Below are 21,279 nucleotides of genomic sequence, written 5' to 3' on the forward strand. Positions count from 1 at the left end.
AAAATTATTATTTTGGATGTAATTGTAGTTAAATACCTAAAGTCACACTAGACTTTGTTTTGCCAATTGTATGAGCTTATATATTATAGGATAATGTTGGTTTGTACTTCCTCCCTGTCCACTGGGAGCTTGTGTTTGTCGATTGCCGATTGCCCTCCACCTGTCAATTACCTTTTTCTCCTGATCAGACTCTGACTTGTAAATATTGTCTTTCTCTTCTCCTTACTGTCCTTTGCATGGTTAGCAATTTCAGAGCAATTGCTTTTTGTATGGATAGAAGAAGACAGTTAAAAAGATAACTTGATTGACTCCAGATAAAATTATCTTCTGGACATCTGCTCTCTCAACTTAAGCCTCAGTTAGCCGTAGTCCCTAGATTCCCAAAAGCAGGGTCCCGACAAGGGACTGGATGGACCCAGGACAAGTGGTGAGCTATGAGCTACCCTGGCATTGAAATGGACCTGGCCAAAGTGCCCTAATGCTTAACTATAAGATAAGAGTTTGGTTATGGATAAATTCTGTCATGATCCAAAAAATATTAACTAGATTTGGACCCTGCTGGGCTTAGGGATGATTGATTTGGCCTGAACACTGTAGTATGAGTCTGTGGTAAGATGTCCCTAAGAGAGTCACCTATAAGCCTAAAAGTGTCTATTACTGCGTCTGTACAGAAGGTTAATATTAGGAGTAGAATTAAATATGTTAATCGAGTTGCAGGTCTAAGGAGAGGAGAAACACACCTTAAGTGCTGTTGTGCCCTCCTGGACTGCAGGTGGTCAGGAAAACTGGGAAAAAATATTTTGATTGCTTTGATCCTGTGGGGAAGTGTGGTGAGAGAAGAAAAAGAGTGGCTGTGGGGAGAAAGAGAAGATTGAAGGAGAGAGACACACATAAGAGACTCAGAGATAGAGAAGAAGGTTGTGAATTAGAGAGAAGGCTGAGAGGTGAGAGTAAGAGTGGATGGGAAGATTGGAGAGGAGTCATGGAGAGAGTTGTAGAGCAAGTTATAGAGAGAATTGGAGAGAGCTGGGAGAGATAATGATTAAAAGACAGCTAATCAGCAACCCAGCTGGAGCAATAGCACAGCTCGTAGGGCGTTTGCCTTGCATGCCTTGCATGTGGCCCACCAGGGTGAGATTCCTCCGCCCCTCTTGAAGAGCCTGAAAATCTCCCAAGAGTATCTTACCTGCACAGTCAAGCATGGCAAGCTAACCATGGCATATCCGATATGCCAAAAACAGTAACAGCAAGTCTCACATTGGGGACATTACTGGTGCCCACTCAAGCAAATCGATGAGCAATGGGATGACAGTGATACAGTGATACAGCGATAATCAACAACCAGCTTGGCCCTCGTTCTTCCTTCGTTTGTTCAAGGCAACAGCCATCCCAGATGGGGATACACTGAAAAGCGGGTGGCAAGAGGAAGCCACCTGGAGAGCCATCGGATATCCTTTAATGTTTAATTCCAGAGTGACGGAGTGTACACATCTCTGAGAGAGGGGATTTTACCATATATGTATCTTTTAAAAACTGATTTTGATCGATGTCAGTTATTACTAAATAAGTCTGCATTAATATAATTTTCATCATGTTTAATTATTTCAGTATAGTGAAAAGTGATTATTAGATGATTGTATTTTTAGAAAACCAGATTTACTGTTATTTTTAGACATTCTTGGGGCTGGAGCGATAGCACAATGGGTAGGGCATTTGCCTTGCACACGGCCAACCCAGGTTCGACTCCCAGCATCCCATATGGTCCCCTGAGCACCGCCAGGGGTAATTCCTGATTGCAGAGCCAGGAGTGACCCTGTGCATCATCGGGTGTGACCCAAAAAGAAAAAAATATATATATTCTTAAAATATGTTTTCAAGGGGAAGGCCTGTGAATGCAATCAAGATAGAATGTGATGTCATAGAAAGGGGTATTATATTAGATAGATTAGTAAACAATACACTTTTTAAAGGAAAAGAAACAGACACTTTAGTTATCTCTTTCTATAAAGAGTATGCATTACTAGTGGTAAAAATATTAATCTTAGCCCCTGGGTCTTAATGCTGTTCATTATGTTCTAAACTTTGGCCCCTGTGTTTTGGCCTCCCACACTTTGGAGAATTTAATGAGGTGTTTTGAAAGCAGTACCATTTCCTTATTTCTTATGTGTTTTACTTTTGACACTGAGACATAATCCCATTTACTTATCACTGAAATCATGTGTGAACAATGGGGAAAAATGTAGTTAAGTATTATTTGTTCCTTACCCTACCTCAAATTTCCCACTGTGTTTTGTAAAATAGATTTGGAGACACATGGGCAATTGGTTTTCAACAAAAGTGCTATGTATGTTGCAGAATATCCTTTCAGTGGCAAAAAGGATATTCTTTTTGTCTTTTAAGTAATACTTAAACAATTGGAGGACTATATGCCAAGTAATAAAAAAGGACCAAATCTTACCTTATACAAGATATAGCCATCAACTTTAAATACATTCTTAAATATAGGAAAAGAAGCTATACAACTTTTGAAAGCAAAAATAGAAGAAAAACAGTTAAGTTGCTTTAGGGAAAGTTTCAGTAGAAGACCAAACATATGTTATATATTGTTACTAAATATATATGCTTATAGCGTTTCTATATCTTCCCCAAAATGCACATGTTTGATTTCTGACAGCCAGTGTGGTGTTATTTGGGGAAGGGATTTTTGGGAGATAATTATGTCTTGAAGAAGTCATGAGGGATGACCTTCATGGCAGAATTAGTGCCCATAGAGGTAACAATAGCGGAAAGCCTGTTCTTTTGGATAAAATGCTTGCACTGAATAATGGTCCTATAAGAAAATCAAAAGGTTACTGTTTCTAACCCTGGAAAAGAGCCATAGCAGTATTTATACAGGATAGAGTCTTGATATGTATCTATGAACTAAAATGTAATTCACTAGGTATATGGTACCCATACTGGCTGCCCAAAGCAACTGAGAGACACATTGAGGAAATGATTGATGGGGCTGGTGAGATAATACAATAGGTAGAGTGTTTGCCTTACAAATGGCCAAACTGGTTCCATTTCTGGCATCACATATCATCCCTAAAGGTACCGCCAAGAGTGTTAACTGAGTGCATAGCCAGGAATAAGCCATGAGCAACACTGGACATGGCCCCAAAACAAAAGAAAGAAAAGAAAAAAAATTGATATGTTTCATTGTCACTGTATCACTGACATCCTGTTGTTCAGCGATTTGCTTAAATGGGCACCAGTAACGTCTCCATTGGTCCCAGCACTGAGTATTTTAGCAGCCTCTCCTAACTCATCTTTCCCAATGATTTGAGGCTCTCTTACAGTCAAGGGAATGAGACATGTTATTGTTACTGTATTTGGAATATTGAATAAGCCACAGGGAGCTTGCCAGACTCTTCCAAGACTTCAAATAAATAAATAAATGAAATTGCAGAATACTATATAACTGACTTACAAAGTTCACAAAATGCAAGGTCAACAAATACACTATTAACAAAATTAAATACAAATCATAGACTATAATAAAATCATTGCCTTTATGTGTGTATAATATATTCAATAACAATTGGTGATTATTTAAAGAATAAAGTGAGACCATGTTCCACTTCCCACCCCAAGATGCCAGAATATCTAAACTATATTTTATTGTATCCTTTCAACCCAACCCTCACACTTTTATTTTTTTCCATTTGCTTTATTTATTTATTTATTTTTTAATTTTTTATTGAGTCACCATGTGGAAAGTTACAAAGTTTTCAGGTTTAAATCTCAGTTATACAATGCTCGAATACCCATACCTTCACCAGTGCATATATTCCACCACCAAGAATCCCAGTATAGCTCCACCCCGCACCCCACACCCCTAACTCCCCCACACCCCTAGCCCCCCCACCCTTAGCCGCCACGCCTGTGTAACTAATAAATTTCACTTTACTTTCACTTTGATTGCATACAATATTTCAACAAAACTCACTATTATTGTTTGGAGAGTCTCTCCCCTAAAGTCAGACCTGCTGAAAAGGAAGCATTAGATAATTTGTTTTCCATTGCTGAGGATGAAGAGGTATGAGGTTGAGTGACCACATTTAGTGGCCTCTCCGTTTTGGGTTTCTGTAATTTAGTATTTTAGTAACTAAGTCCAGAGAGATATCTGCCAGAAGTTGCATCGTTGCCAACTTGTACTTCTCAGTTACATTATATTCCACATATGAGTGCAATCTTTCTATGTCTGTCTCTTTCTTTCTGACTCATTTCACTCAACATGATAATTTCCATGTTGATCCATTTATATGCAAATTTCATGACTTCATGTTTTCTGACGGCTACATAGTATTCCATTGTGTAGATGTACCAGAGTTTCTTTAACCAGTCATCTGTTTTGGGGCACTCTGTTTTTTTCCAGATTCTGGCTATTGTAAAGAGTGCTGCAATGAACATAGAAATGCATATGCCCTCTCTACTATACCGTTTTGCCTCTCCGGGATATATTCCCAGGAGTCCTCACACTTTTAATAACCTTAAATCTGTATCAGAGTCTAAAAACTTATTTCCACTGAACATTTTTTATATTATTTATGTACCACACATAGGGGAATTAATCTTTAAATACCACCTATGAGGCATATAATCTCCTATCTGTCATTATCTTTTTGAATTACTTTGATTAGTCTGTCCCCTTCAATCCCCATCAATGTTGTAGCAGAAGGCAATATTCAGTGTGTCTAAGAGTGGAGAAATATTCTGTTGATTACATTCACCACATCTTAATGTACTCATCTGATCGTGGGCACTGTTTTTTTTTTCTTACATACACATATATATAGAATTATTCCATGTAATCATATATTTCCTCCATGTATGGGTGAAATTATTATGTCATACTGTCACAATTTCAAATTGCGTAGCATCTATATAATATTCTCCACAAACACTGGAACAATTTCAATATATACAATAGTGGACGAGAGTTCTTTACACAAATATATTTGAGCACATATATTTTATCTTTTTTTATTTAGGCCGTCCTCATATGTACAACTTGATAGCTTACTGCAGATTTTGGTTTACATTTCCCTACTAATAAGTGATGGTGAAGTTCTTTTCTTTTTATTTTTTTTCTTGTGCCTGTTAACTGCTTGCATATCTTCTTTGATGAAGAGTGTTCAGTTTCTTAATCTTAATTTATCAGTTGTTTGGCATCCTTATTGTGATTGTTATTGTGGAGATTTTTGAGATTCTTATTTATCTCGGATATTAGTTTTCGTGGATACGTATTGTGCACACACTTTCTCCCACTCAATAACAGTTTTTTTTTCTGTTTCAATAGTCTGTTTAACTATGTTTTTTTTGATAAAATAATATTTATTTAATTTTGATGTTTTTTTTTTAATTTTATTTAATCACCATGTGGAGGGTTACATAGTTCTCAGGATTATGCCAATTATACAATACTCAAACACCCTTCCCTTCACCAGTGCCCCTATTTCATCACCAACCACCCCAGTATACCTCCCGCCCCCTCCCGCCGCCCACCCCCCCCCCGTCCCCGCTCTTGTAATTGATAAGTTTCACTTCGTTTACGCTTTATCTTGGTTACATTCTATGTTTCAACACATAACTCGCTATTGTTGCTGGGGTTTCCCGCCAAAAGGAAAAAGACAGTCCTATTGTCAAGGAATCACTTGATAGTTCTCCATTGCTGAGAATGTAAAGATATTAAGTCCCGTTGTTTGTTACATAACTTTTCTATTTTTTCCCCCCTCGTCCCTCACCACCGAGTTCACGCCTGTTTAGTATTCACCACGCTGCCTGACAAAGTAAAAAAAAACAAAAAACAGAAAAGATGGTTATTTCCCGTCATCAGTCGGCATGGGGCTCTGGCTTAGTTGATAGTCTGGTAGAAAGTCTGCAGTTTCTGGAACCAAAAGTAGTGTGCTGGTATCGGCCCCGACTCGAGATTCCACCAGCGTCCGCTGTTCCATGTACATAATACTTTATTCCCTTGTATCCCATTCCCATGCCACCAGGTCCGTGTCAACTTAATGGACATCATACTATGGTTAATGCCACACTGCATTTCTTCCCGAGAAAGAAGGATATTTCTTCTCAGCTGGAGTGGGGATATGGCTTAGTTCAATCTAGAGAGATGGCTACCACTTAGATTGCCTTCAATATTTCAGCAAAAAACTTACTATTCTTGTTCCGGTTTCCACCAAAGTCCGACCCGTTAAAAAGGAACCATTTCATATTGCTGATGATTAGATGACATTAGGTCGCGCGGCTGCGGCACTGGCCGCGCGGTTTTGGGTTTCTGTATAAAGTCCAGGGAAAATTCTGCCTGAAATTCTATCGCTACAATCTTTTATCCCTTTATGGTGCTCATAAGATGGGAAAACCTAGAGAAACGCCGGGCTCCCGCAGGGGCAGCCTGGTGGAAACGCTCAATTCACATACTGCAGGTTGTTCAGTGAGCTCCTGGTGTCCAAAGCAGCTCCCTTGTCCTCCTCGGTCATACTGGAGCGGCGGGCGCAGTGAAGTCTAATTTTGATGTTTTCTTGCAACTAAAGTTTAATCAACAAAGACACAGAAACAAATATATTGTAGAGGATCTGAAAAACTTTTTCTTCAATATATCCAATAATATGGGGTCTGACATGTATATCACTAATCTGTATTTAGTTAACTTTGCTATATGGAGTGAGATAGTGATCTACTCACATGTCTGACAATTAGTATCAAGTTTTCCATGAACTATTTGTTCATCTATGTGAGAATTTGTTTCTGAGCTCATTTCTATTCCAGTTTCCAGTGTGTGATCTCTATTTGAATATCATACTTTATTGATAAGTATAATTTTAAAATGTAGTTTAAAATTGAGGAGCATGAAGCATCCAATTTTTTTTCTTTCAGAATTGCTTTATCAATTTGATGGGGTTTATAGTTCTGCTGTACAAACTTATTTGCTTGACAATCCTACAATTAATGTTATAGGGATTATATGAAATTATATAGTAATGCAGAACACCCCAGTGTGAGTAATTCTAATGTCAAGGATGAATTGGGGTTAATAATGTGCCAGTGTAGCTTCATCAGTGGAAACAATTGTGCGATCAGTTCTACCAGGCTCGTATAAAACATTTACTGTATGTGTGCATCTATGTACATGTGCACACACATGCATTGTGGAAGATTTCCTGGCCATCCTATGTCCTACCTGAAAACATTGCTTTCAGCCTAAAGTGTAATTTAAATTTTGTTAACTTTTTAACTAAAATAAAAATTTTAAAATAGAATCCAGTAGAATCCTATGCCCATAGAAAATTATGTTGGTGTTTTGTAGAAATAGAAATTATTAAAAAATATCATTGTTGCTCCTACTTTTATTTTTAATATAATTTATGCTTAATTTTTAGTCAGTTTTTATGTGTGTTCATATTCTTTTTCCTCCCTTCCTTCCTCCCTCCCTCCTTTCTCTCTTTCTTTTTTCTTTCTTTCTCTCTTCCTTTCTTTCTTTCTTTCTTTCTTTCTTTCTTTCTTTCTTTCTTTCTTTCTTTCTTTCTTTCTTTCTTTCTTTCTTTCTTTCTTTCTTTCTCTCTCTCTTTCTTTCTCTCTTTCTCTTTCTTTCTCTCTCGATTTCTCTCTTTCCCTCCCTCTTTATCTCCCTCTTTATTGCTTTCTCTCTTTCTCTCTCTTTCTCTCTCTCTTTCTCTCTCTTTCTTTCTTTCTTTCTTTCTTTCTTTCTTTCTTTCTTTCTTTCTTTCTTTCTTTCTTTCTTTCTTTCTTTCTTTCTTTCTTTCTTTCTTTCTTTCTCTCTCTCTTTCTTTCTCTCTTTCTTTCTTTCTCTCTTTCTTTCTTTCTCTCTTTCTTTCTTTCTCTCTTTCTCTCTCTTTCTTTCTCTCTTTCTTTCTTTCTCTCTCTTTCTTTCTTTCTTTCTTTCTTTCTCTCTTTCTCTCTCTTTCTTTCTGTCTCTTTCTTTCTCTCTCGATTTCTCTCTTTCCCTCTTTCTCTCCCTCTTTCTCGCTTTCTCTCTTTCTCTTTCTCCTTTTCTTTCTTTCTTTCTTTCTCTCTTTCTCTCTTTCTCTCTCTTTCTTTCTGTCTCTTTCTTTCTCTCTCGATTTCTCTCTTTCCCTCTTTCTCTCCCTCTTTCTCGCTTTCTCTCTTTCTCTTTCTCCTTTTCTTTCTTTCTTTCTTTCTTTCTTTCTTTCTTTCTTTCTTTCTTTCTTTCTTTCTTTCTTTCTTTCTTTCTTTCTTTCTCTCTTTCTCTCTTTCTCTCTTTCTCTCTCTTTCTTTCTGTCTCTTTCTTTCTCGATTTCTCTCTTTCCCTCTTTCTCTCCCTCTTTCTCGCTTTCTCTCTTTCTCTTTCTCCTTTTCTTTCTTTCTTTCTTTCTTTCTTTCTTTCTTTCTTTCTTTCTTTCTTTCTTTCTTTCTTTCTTTCTTTCTTTCTTTCTTTCTTTCTTTCTTTCTTTCTTTCTTTCTTTCTTTCTTTCTTTTTCTCTCTTTCTATTTGGGGCACAGCTGACATTGTGCAGGGCTTACTCCTAGCTCTGCATTCAGGGATCATCACTTCTGGTGGGGTTTAGGAGAGGGGAGGTAGGAAGTATATGTGGTACCAGGGATTGAAATAAATTTTGCCATGTGCAAGGGGAGTGTCCTACCTGCAGTACAATTGCTCTGGCCCTGTATATTCTGTGACTTCTCTAGAATGCAGTAGAAAGAAAGAAATGCAGTGCTTTCTGAGAGAACCAGTGAGCAGCATATTCTGACTAGTATCCTCAAATGGCACTTGTATTGATTGTACCTTTCACATTTTAGAAAACATTAAGTTTACTTCAGAGGGAAATCTTTACATTTATGTGAAAAATCAATCAAAATAATAATTTCCTCATTTTATGTTTTATAAATCCCTGGTAGCAGTAGAGATGGAATGTTCTATCTCTTTTAATTTATTTCTAATGTTCAGTGGTTACCAAATCAGTCATTTTCAGTTATTCCTCAAATAAAAGAAAGCCTATTGTATTTTTATTTTCTGAAGAACAGTACACCCTAGAACTATATAGGTTTTACAAGTAGTTTAGGTCATACTATTTTAAATAGTCTCTTTATGGGCCAGCAATGCTCATGATTCATAAATGTAATATTCAGCAACTAATATTAATTATCATGTTTTCGAAATTGTTAGCTAAATTAAATAGACAAGCTAAACAGGAATACCAGTCTCATTTAAATAAAAAGTGTATACATATGAAATTTATATAAGTATAAAAATATAAACTGCAAAGTGATGCAGAGTTTAGAGAAGTGCTTTGGCAAGAACTATCTATTTACGTTAGGCTCTTTTTTTCTTCTGTTCTTGGTTTGTGTTCTGTGAAATTATTTGGAAAGGGAAATCTCATTTTGATTCTACTTAAGGGAAGTCTGAAAAAGCCTGAGGACGTTTTCTGACTTTTGTACATATTTTAAAAGATGTTATGTGAACAGGATGTTTGCATTACTTTCATTTGGTAACAGCACTTTCATATTTTGATCAGAAAAGATATATGACCTTCTGAAAATTGGAATCTTTGAACTTAAAAAGAGAAAATCAAAGAAGAAAAGTAAAATCCCAGAAAATGTGCCAGGACTATCACATGCTAACTCGTTTGCTATAAAGCCACAGCTATTTTTAAGGGGGTCCTTTTGAGGAATAGATTGGAAGGTCAATAAAAATGTGAAATGAAAATCGAGTTCAATTAAAGCACAGTCTTTTCAGTCTTTATGCCAGCAAATCAACCAAAATTTCTTACTCAAGGGCATAGTTCTTGAACCACTATAATGTAAATTGAAAATACCTCTGAGGAAACATAATATAAGAATAAAATATTCATTTTATTCCATAAGCATCACCACCAAGTGTAGCCCCCAAAGAAATATAAAATTATATGTGCTTGATTCAGTAATATTTTGAATCATTATAAATTTATATATTCAAGTAACATTTATTAACTATCTCTGGTTAATGAACTTGTCAAAAATAAAGTGGACATGAGCATTATTTTTTGTAGTTCTTCACCAGATAAGAAGTTGACAAAAATTATCAAATAAGAATGCATTGTTTGGGGTGGAGAGATAATACAGGGACTAAGGTACTTACCTTGCATGCACACAACCCTTGATGCCCAGCATTATATATGATTCCCTAAAACCCCCTCAGAGTAATCTGGGAGTATAAAGCTAGGATTAGCCCTTAAGTACTGCTAGGTATGTCTTAACACCCTCCTTCACAAATGCACCATTGTGAATATAAAAATATGAATTTGTATTGGCAGTAGCACTAGCATGAATGAACTAATCTGACAAGGGACCGATTATCACTGAAGATTCACATAGGCAATGTCAGGTTAGCAAAGGCAGTGATGTAAGATGTGGGCAATACAGACTAGTGAACATACAGTTATAGGTAGATAATTCTGGAACTCTGTATCTAAATGGTAATGAGAATATATTTTGAAACATTATGATAAAAAAGGAGCCCCAACAGTTAAACTAGAAATGCATCTTTAGGTCAAAAGCTCTAGGTAGGGATTGAAATATTTGGTAATATGCACTGATTTATATTGCGATGGTATAATTTTTGGTAATTGTTAAATGGGAATGAGGGGTGGGATTAGTTATTTTAATAATTCAAAATATTTACCTCATTTCATAATAAAAGTACTATCTGCAGACCTTTAAAAAATGAATTTGACACTCCTGTAGTATGAGGGGGTGTTGTGAGAGTTTACTGGGAATAACCAAATATAACGCCTGGATTTATGTTTGACAGATTAAGTAACTGACATAAAGACAAGTTACTTAGTATAAAGCAAGTAGAATGAAGGTAACATTGTGAAAACTAAATATTACTTGACTTGTGTATATTCTACTGTGAAATATTAGATTGAAGCCGGTAATATGTAGCCAAATTCAACAAAGGGATCTGATTGCTTGGGAAACTGGTTGTGTTCTATGGATGACTCTTAGGGGTTAATTTAACGACTATGTAGTCACTAGTTACTGAAATGTAGTGACTTCAGTTCATTTTAGTATGCTATAGAATATGTTCCATAATTCAGACAAAATGTTACACATCTGAAATATTTTTTAGTAAAATTGGTAGTAATTTACTAAATAGAAATTTAGCAGTGCACCTGTGCCTATGAAAATTAAGATAATGATCAAGGGCATAGAAAAAGGGCAATCATGAGCAGTAATAATTGTGCTGTTGGTTATGAAATAAATGTGCAGTGTTGAATTTGGATATATATAAATTCATAGTTATGGAATAGGAGAATGAAGACGCTATGGGTTGGGACTTGAATGATAGATAGCACAGCTGTTGTGCATTTGCCTTGCTAGTTCAATCTCTAGCATTCCATACGGTCCCCCAACCACTGCCATGAGTAATTCCTGAGTGCAGAGCTAGGAGAAACCCCTTAGCATCACTGGATATGACCCAAAAAAACAACAGCAACAAAAAGAAAGATGCTAAGGGCTGATTTTTATTGATGTATCATGATTTACAATAAGATTAATATAAATTTGCAGTATTGTTTACATAAATGCTTTACGTACATAATCTTATGGTGTCACACCCATCACCAGAGCAATAATATCCCTTCCCACTGTGGCTGATGCCCTTTCTTACCTCTACTTGGCAAACTCAGTTGTATAGACAGAGTCTAACAGTTTGTTTTCATTGGACATTTTCTATGTTTTGCTTTATTTCTTTGTACTCCACATAGGAGAATGATCACCTGGCACTTGTCCTTCTTTTGAAAAACTTTGCTTAACTTAACTACCTCCAGTTCCATTCAAGTTGTACGAAAATTCAATATTTTATTTTATAGCTGAGTAATAGTATATTGTATATATGTGCCATAATTTACTACATCATTCAACTATTATTGGGCACTTGGGTTATTTCCAGAGACCAATATGGCTGTAGCATGTAGCATTTTAATAATGATAGGTGTGTATGTACCTTTTCATATTAACTTTTATGTGTTCTTGGAATACATGGAAAAGAATGGAATAACTAAGACATCGCTGTACTTATTTAATACTCTGTAAAATTTCTATGTTATTTTCCACTGCGCTTGAACCCTACCAAGAATGAAATGGATTTTCCCTGCATCCCTTCAGCATTGATTGTTTCCAAACTATTTTTAGAAAGGTCATAATTACTGATGTGAGGTGAGAATCTCATACCATTTGATGTGTATCTCCTTGAAAATTCATGATGATTAACTTTTATATTACTATTTACCATCTATATATCTTCTTTAAGAAAGTGTTTATTTCCTCTTCCACTTTTTTTGAGAGTCACCAAGCATTGATCAGGAGGCCTAGGTACCATTCCCACCTATTCTATGCCAGCCAGCAACACTCAGGGCTGCTACTTAGCCAAAGGAATCATGGGACACTGGAGATGATACCTGAGTCCTTGGTAATATAGTGCCTGTGCCTCCAACATGTGAGCTAGTCTTGAATGGAATTGTTAGCCTTTTTTTGTTGAGATTTGTGAAAGCTTAATCTTGGGTATCACTGTGATCCCATTGTTCATCGTTTGCTCAAATGGGCACCATTTGTCCCAGCCCTGAGATTTTAGCAGCCTCTTCTTATTCCTCTTTCCCAATGATTGGAAGCTCTTTCAGGGTCAGGGAATTGAGACCTGTTATTGTTAATGTATATGGCATATTAAATACACCACGGGAATCTTGCCAGGCTCTGCCATGTGGGTGGGATACTCTTGGTAGCTTGCTGGGCTCTCTTAGAGAGACAGAGAATGTATATCAGAGAATACAAGCAAGTATGTTAAAACCAAACAAATGTGTGCTGCGTTAGGCACATCAGTGGGGTAGTCTGTAAGAAGTCACATGGCACACTTCCAGGAGCTTTGTTTGATATAGTCTCTGGATCGTGGTCGTTGATGAGGCTACACAGCACTGTCTGTCTGTAGCAATATTGTCCTGTTGTTCATCGATTTGCTTGAGCAGGCACCAGTAACATCTCCATTTTAAGATTTGTTACTGTTTTTGGCATATCGAATGTGCCACAGGTGATCTTAGGTAGTAGTCATTTATAAGATGTAGAGTTTATGAGTATTTGCTCCCATAATTAGCCAGCTAGTTACTTGAGTTGTTGTTGCTTTTAGAATAAAGAAACATTTTAGAAGGCAGGAAAAAGTACAACAGCTAGAAAGAAATTCAAGGCACTCTTCTGTCCCTTGAAATTGCCTGGAGAGTCCTGAGCTCCTGAAAGTGAGGCTTGAAAGAATCCAGCTAAATTGGAGTGGCCCAGATAATCCCCCACCAGGATGCAAATCGCATTATGTTCTAAGTCCTTTGCATTGGATTGGTGGCCAGGTTGACTGAGTTATCCTGATGGAGGTCTGAAGGTCTCTGAGGTTTTATTGGATGCAGTCCCTTCTGTTTGTTTATTTACTTTTATTTATTTTGTTTGCTTTGCCGATACGATTTAGTGATTAAAAACATTTCTGTGGATAATATCATGGAAGATTCTGATACTATTTCCCATAACACATTTTATGAATTCAGACTTAATATAGCAATCTTTAATTTATTTTGTTTTAACATTTGTACATGGGTAAAGTCCCAATTTCACTAGTATCGAAATTTCAGTAGCATTAAGTTCTACTCAGTGTGGCCTCAAATGAAACAAGAGAACAAAAATAAAAGTGCCAAGGTATCATCTTATAACTTGATATAAGCAAAGTCCTCTTTTATTTAAAATCCAAAATCTTTTAGTATTGATCGTAGTAAATATCATTATTTACTATCTGAGCCAGGACCAGCACCACTCAAGACTTATTTCTGGCTTTGCATTCAGGGTTCTCTCCTGGTGGGGCTTATGAGACGATATTCGATGGCAAGAATCAAACCCAGGTCAGCTGTGTGCAATGCACGTGGCCAACCTAATATACAGTATTTTGATCTCTGGAAATCATTCAAACAAGTACTGCAGTCAAAAGGGTATGGAAAACTAGTCCATGTTTCTAAATTAAAAGCATGAACCTGTTAAAATAACTGTCCTATCTAGAGAACTCTACGGGTTGAATGCAATCATTACTAAAATGCTCAAGGCAGAAATTGGAAAGATAGTAAATACTTCGGTTATGACAGGTACCTTGCAAGTGGCCAATCCAGGTTCTATTCCCATAACAGCATACCCCCACTCTCCCCCAGTAACTGTCAAATGCAGTTCTGGAGTTTCTCAAGTACCAACTGCATGTCCTGGGTTATTCCTAGTACTGCAGACCCACACAACACGGCATCCTTGGTCCCTCACATGGACCAAACAGCAGATTTGCTAAGAACTGATTGGAGTGTCTCTGGGGCTTCTTGAGCATTGTTTGTTCCTCACAACAATCCCCCAAATATCCTTTAGTCATTCATCTAGTAAATTCTGCAAAATGAGATGATGTATTGTGTTCTATGACCTTTAGATTACCATGAAGCTACACAAATCAAAACTATGTGGTGCAGGAATAAAGAAAGACTCAGTCAATTGAAGTAGAAGTGAAAATTTTAAATTAAATAAGTATACATGCAATTAATTTGCAGTCAAATATGGGTTTTTCTGGTCAAGTTTTGTACTGGAAAAATAGTACAAGTGGTTAAGTGCTTGCACGTGGCAACCCAGATTTAATTGCCTTCATCATCAGAGATGGTCTTTGAGCACAGAATCAGTAGTAAGGCCTGAGCACTGTGGGTGTAATCCAATCTTCCTGAAATAAACTGTTGAATTTATATTTCGTCTAATTTAGAGAATGAATTGTACTTAAAACATGTACAAGGAAAGAACAGAGAGTGAATGGTACCAAAATGAAAATGATTTCCCCCTAATAAAACTTTGAGTTCAGGAGAGGCAAGAAAGATTATCTTGCAATTATTGAAATTTCATTAAACACTCATTCAAATTTGTCTAAAGCACAACTCTACCAGACCAGTTTTCTCTAGCATGACCTAAGAATTTTTTCATATGTTAATCACAGCTCTTTTTTTTGAACATTTTTCTTATACTAGACAAATGGATATTACTTCAAATCTCTTATTAATTTCATTCTGGAATGCTAAATTAACTAGTCTTTCAATTCTACTACTTTATCTTTTGTTTTCTCTCTTTACTTTTTTTTTCTTAAACCATGGTGGGCAGTGTTCAACCTTGCGCCTGGCTCTGCACTGGGGGATGACTCCTGGTTTGGCTCAGAGGACCTCCTGAGATCTCAGGATCCAGCCAATTGGTCACATTCAAAGCAAGGACCCTGCCAGCTATACTGCCCAACTTTTTTTTTTTAATGAATCACCGTGGGGTACAGTTACAGACTTACAAACTCTCGTGCTTACGTTTCAGTCATACAATGATCGAGTACTCATCCCTTCCCCAGGAATACCAGGAATGATCCTGGTATCCCTCCCGCCACTCCCACCTCATCTTCCCAACCCCACCCCGCCTCTGTGGCAGGACATTTCATTTTTGCTGTCTCTCTATATGGGTGTGCCCAACTACTTTTAAATATATATATATATATATATATATATATATATTCTCTATTTTCTTGAGGAAATTTTATTCTCTATTTTATGAGAATTTTGTTTTCACTCCAGTTTAGTTAAATGTCTTTCATAAAAAAATTTAGTTTTCTTCTTTTGGAATCTTGTATTTTATCTTCTTGCATGAATGAATCATGTTTTATTATTTTAGTTAATTTTAATTTTAACCCACTTCATATGTAATCAATTCTTGGTAGTTCTATTTATGATTGAAGGAAGTATTGATATCACTTTGCTTGCCTTAGTATATTAACTTTAGCTTGATGCACTGTATTCCAACATATAGAACAACATTATATTTTTAGAGGAAAACATTTTTCTTGGAAATGCATTGGTTCCCTTTTATGATTTACCATGGTAGTTAGCATAGATATGATTGCCTTTTTTCTATTTTTATTTGCTCGTGGATAATATTCCTGATTTGAGAATCACTGATTCTTCTTCACAGTTTCTGTCATGTGGCTGGAGAATAAAAACAAGAGATAGGACAAGACAAGTGATAGGACAAGACTGCCTTGCTTTCAGCCGACCCCTGTAGAATTCTGAGCAAGACATTGGTCCCCTAAGTACTGCCTCGAATGGTACCTGAACACAGAGCCAGAAGTTAGCTCTGAGCACAGCCAAATGTCGCTCTACTCCAACAATAATCAAATAAAAATAGAATCATCAACGTACAGCCCATTGTTGCACATTTAATGTATAATATATATTTAAATGTATGTAGTACATTCATACTATTTGGGAGGGAGGAGATCTTTTCTTCAATTTTTAGACTTTCTCATTTTCTATTTAGAATAATTATTTCCTTTCATTGTTTAATTTTCAATGTGTGAACTTTCACTAAACATAGACATATACTTCATAATTAATGATCTCCCTTTCTAGTCCTGTATACCTTAAGACACCATTATTTAATTAGTGTTGTAAACAACTATATTCTTATATAGTGCTTCATATTTCAGCAGCTAATATTTGACTTTTTGAAAGGGATATTGCCTGACTTTGCCAGTATGTCTTTTGTATTTTTCACTCTATTTTTAATAAGCTTCTTTTACTTTCGATATTCACTCTGATAGAAAAACATTCTGAAAGGTTTTCCCACCACTCTATTTACAGATTTGTAGAAATTTAAAGATCTAAAGGCATGAATCATGCATGGTCTTATTTTCTAGTTTATTTCTACATTTTAGGGTAAATATAGTAGAGATTCTGAATTAGAAAGCCACAACTTATCTCTAAACATAAACATACAATATTTGAAATTATAGAAATGAGGTGCATACAATTCTAGCTCAAAAACACAGTTTATAGGTGATAAGCTAGGAGACAAAAAAAAAAGACTAAGTCAGAGTGAATTGGCTGTTTATGAATGTTTGTTGTTGACCATAATTGACTCCTGAATTTCCTTTTTCTGGATTTCAGTCTTTTCTCAATTTATTCTGCTCCTACTCAAAATTTGATTGCAAATTAGTAATTTTGGCTACTGATGTGATAACTAAAATGAGGAATGATTAAGATCATATTTGAATGAAAAAATATGGCCATCTTGAAATGTTCTAGGGAAATATTTATTTTAATTTATTTAGTCAAAAATTGTGCTTCCAAATGAAACTTATAAGTTCTGAACCTATGATTTAGTGTAAGATATTGCAGTCCTCCTGTTCTGTATATCCAGCGATGATCAGGTACTATGTGGTGCCTGAAATCAAGTAGCAGTTGACCATATATTAGTCATACATTTTAACTCTACTATCTCACTGGCTCCTGAATATCTTTAGTACATTTTATAATTAATAAGCAAAATAACAAAAAATAAATCTCAAATATTATTTTGAAAAGAGTTTATTTTTTATTCCTGCAATATGCTAAGAATTAAAAGACAGATTGCTTTGTATTTCAATATTATTTGCAAAAATTTAAAAACTGTATGTCTAATGTTATTATATGTGGTCCTTTTCCCATAACTGTGTTTAATGTGCAACTTTCTTCTGGTGGAAACCTAATTGAATTTTGCTCCATTGTAATACTCAATTGCATGTGATAATAATAGTTTTAAGAGACTATAAATATATTTCTAGGCCATCACTATCAAATGTTTTTATTTTTTCAGATTATCAGCTATAGGAGAGAAAAAATTCAAGAAAAAAATTTTTAAGCACAGCTACACAAAATATGTATCTATATATTCTGTACACGAATATGTAACCCTGTGTGTATTATTATGCATATTTGCATATTTGTGCATACATAAACATACATATTTTGGTTATATATAGATGAGCATATATACATAGTTTTGAATTTTAAATGACTTCCCATAATTGTGAAAAAATATGTATTTTTACACAATCCTGAGTCTAGCCAAAAGTTTTTTTCTCAGAAAATGTTGAATGGAGAAAAGGAATTTATTATTTAACTGACATTTTGTCTCAAATTATAATTTCTGAAATTTAGTTCATAAAAATATTATTAGTCAAGTATTATGAAAATGATAGCTATGGAATGAAAGTATGTATTTGAGCTGTACTCATAATTGAGAGGACATTGAAGGAATTATAGCAAAAAAATTGGCATCATTTTATGTTTCTAAGAATCATTCTAAGGATACATTAAAAAACACCTCATGGGGCTACTGGGAGTCTAGAAGTCAGAGGTTGTTGAAGAGGACTAGATGGTAAGTAAGAAGATCTGAGAGCACATTCAGGAAGAAGATGTAAAATGCTGTTATTAGTTTGGGATAGCTACAAGGTTATGCAACTTAGGATATAGAATAGGTGGATACAAAATTAATTAGCAGAGTGCTCATTTTCATTAAGGATCTACTTTGTCAAATATTGCCAAAAATGAAGAAAGAAGATGGTTAAAAATTGACAACTCACATAGCAGCATGCATGGCCTTGACAAAACCTGGTTTGTGAGCAGATTGTAAATAGCAGTAGAGATCTAAGGCAGCACACACAAATTTGGAAAGGTTACTAGGTGGAAGGTAACAACCTACAAAAGGAGACTTGTAAGTCTTTTTGTGTCAAATCTGTTCTGAAGTGAATCCCGCTGCTGTAAAGAATCTAGTGCAGGGCTGCAGACAGAATGCCAGGGAACATAAACAATGTGTAAGAAGTCCACAAGACAGAATTAGATTTCTGCAGAATAGAAATCAACACTTCCTTTTTTTTTTTCTGTTGATAAAACCTCACTATGGGGGCTGGAGTGATAGTACAGCGGGTAGGACGTTTGCCTTCCACGAGGCCAACCCCGGTTCGATTCCCAGCATCCCATATGGTCCCCTGAGCACTGCCAGGAGTGGTTCCTGAGTGCAGAGCCAGGAGTAACCCCTGTGCATCATCAGGTGTGACCCAAAAAAGATAAAAAAAACCCACAAAAAACAAAAAAACACCTCACTGTGAATGAGAAGGTGAATTACTAAGTGTAGTGTTTAAGAACATTGTCGACTTGCATTCTGGAAAAAAAAATAATGATAGTCTCCTTTTTACCTCAAGAGTACTAAAATTTTGTCGGGTTTTACTCTTCATCATTCTAAAGTATTGTGAGAGAAGGGAAAAAAAAGTTGTAGCAGCCCAGAATGTGAGATGGTTTAGAAACTGTTAATAACTTTTGCAGCACTGTTTGATAGTTTGGTGAAATCTTGCCCATACCCAGGTTTAGTATTTGGTCATTTTTTTTCTTACAAAGGCCTTATTAATTTCTAGCTGTCAAACCCTTCCATAGTGACAGATGTGTGCATAAATGGGTTGATAGATGGAGGGGTAGACAGATACATTGATAAAGGATAGATAATCTTTGCAAATAATTTGTTTTGGGTAAAGGAAAATCAGGCATACATAAACCGTATATCTAATTCCATTGCTAAGCAAGTATTCTCACTCCAAGTTACATACTCAAATAGTCCTGTACATTTTGATAGTAAAAACACTTTTCTCCAGAAGATTTTTTTCATCAAAGATACATACAGTAACTAGCTTTCTTTAGTATCCTTTCAGAATTTTAGTCTGCAACTAATCTTGGGAACTATTTTAACAAAGATTGATAGATTTAAAGCCTTACACAGTAAGCTCTGAAAATGCATAAATTTTGCAGACAAAATTTCATTCACAGACATTAAATATAAAGTCCACTGATAATAATTTAATGTGATATAATTAATAAGATTATTAATATGTAAGTGATTAATTGTGCAAACAATTTTAATATTTATCAATTAGCATTGCCTTCAAATAATAATGCTCGTGTTCTGATGAGATTAATTGGTATGAAAAATTGATCTACTTTTATTAAGATTAAGTCTAAGTTTAACTTCATACTATCCTACTGTGGCAGATAATTTCACAAAGAAGTCATTATAGATAAGAAAAATGAGGCACAGAGAGGTTAAATAACTTATAGCCATGTAACTAGTAGATAACCCAAGATAGAAAATGTCTCTAAGCTGTGTGGTTTTATTTTCATTTACCGAATTAAGTCTCGATTCCTTTCTGAGAAATGGTTGGTCAGTCTGGACTGGACTTGTTTACCATGTTAATGCCAGTGCCACAATTTGTGTAAATTATATCATGGGTAAATGTTAGCCACTGGTGACACGTGCTGGCTCAATAAGTTAACATTTGATTCAAGAACTTGGTTCTGAATATTTCATTCCTTGGTTCTGTTCCTTTTGCTTCATTGTTCTGTTGTACATGGTTTTGCAGTGCTTCATGTATTTCTGGTGCCAAATACTATCTTTCCCATTACAATTAGTCCGGGGTATAATGATTACCTTATAATTTCTAAAACCTTGCTGTATTTTTGTGTAAAGTTTTATAAACTTAATTTGCTTCTGCAACTTGGCTTTCCATTCCACACTCAGAAGTAATTTTAGAATTTCTGCATTTCTCCATTGTTCCCTGCATGTTTTTTATCCCCTACATTTTCTCTTCTGGAATCACCAAGGTTTCTGCAGAAAGCTATTTGTCAAAGTTCACCCCACCATTTTTGGCTCAGGTCTATGAGTTAAGTCCTAAATGTCTGTTACACCTCAACTTTCTCAGTCTTCACTAAAAGATTTGAAAATAAGCATTATTTACATCTTTCAGATGTTTTAAAAGGTTAGTTTGTTGCCCGAGGTAACAGATCTCGAGTGGTTGAAGTGGAATTTAAACCACAGTCCAATTTCGAAGTCCAGATTTAGGATGGCAGTTGACTGTGCCTTAAGAAAAACTGATTTCACAAATTAGAACAGAAGATCGCTCTCTGCTGCTGCAAGTCATTTTGTAGTAAATTGTTCCCTGGCCATTGCTGAGTGACCAGTTATCAAAGGAAATTATCTGAACTATCCCTGGGGCCATGTAGAACAGCAAGCATGCTTTGTCAGGGTTTTACCTTTACCCTGGTCTACAGTATAATGGTTCCTTCACTAGGTGAATGCTAAATTTTAAACTGGACAGAGTAACCTTCATTAGTAAGTTTATTCAGATATGAGTTGCTGAGATGTCTTTACACTGGTGACCTGTAGACATTTTATAAGTACAAAATATGTTACTAAATTTGAGTACCTAAAAGATAGGACAAAATAAATGCATACTAATACATAAAATAAAAATGGATTGAGTTCTTAGAGATTTTTCTGTTCTACTCCAGTTGATAGGGTTCATCTGACTTCAAAACTCTTTCAGACCTT

General features: G+C 35.6%; 1 protein-coding gene across 2 annotated transcripts in view; it reads left to right on the forward strand.

Annotated features, from left to right (window-relative positions):
• Nucleotides 1-21,279, forward strand: part of CSMD3 (CUB and Sushi multiple domains 3) — a 1,180,343-nt gene that overhangs the window by 616,542 nt on the left and 542,522 nt on the right. The window lies entirely within an intron of this gene.

Source organism: Sorex araneus, chromosome 2 (assembly GCF_027595985.1).
Source record: "Sorex araneus isolate mSorAra2 chromosome 2, mSorAra2.pri, whole genome shotgun sequence".
Classification (NCBI taxonomy): domain Eukaryota; kingdom Metazoa; phylum Chordata; class Mammalia; order Eulipotyphla; family Soricidae; genus Sorex; species Sorex araneus.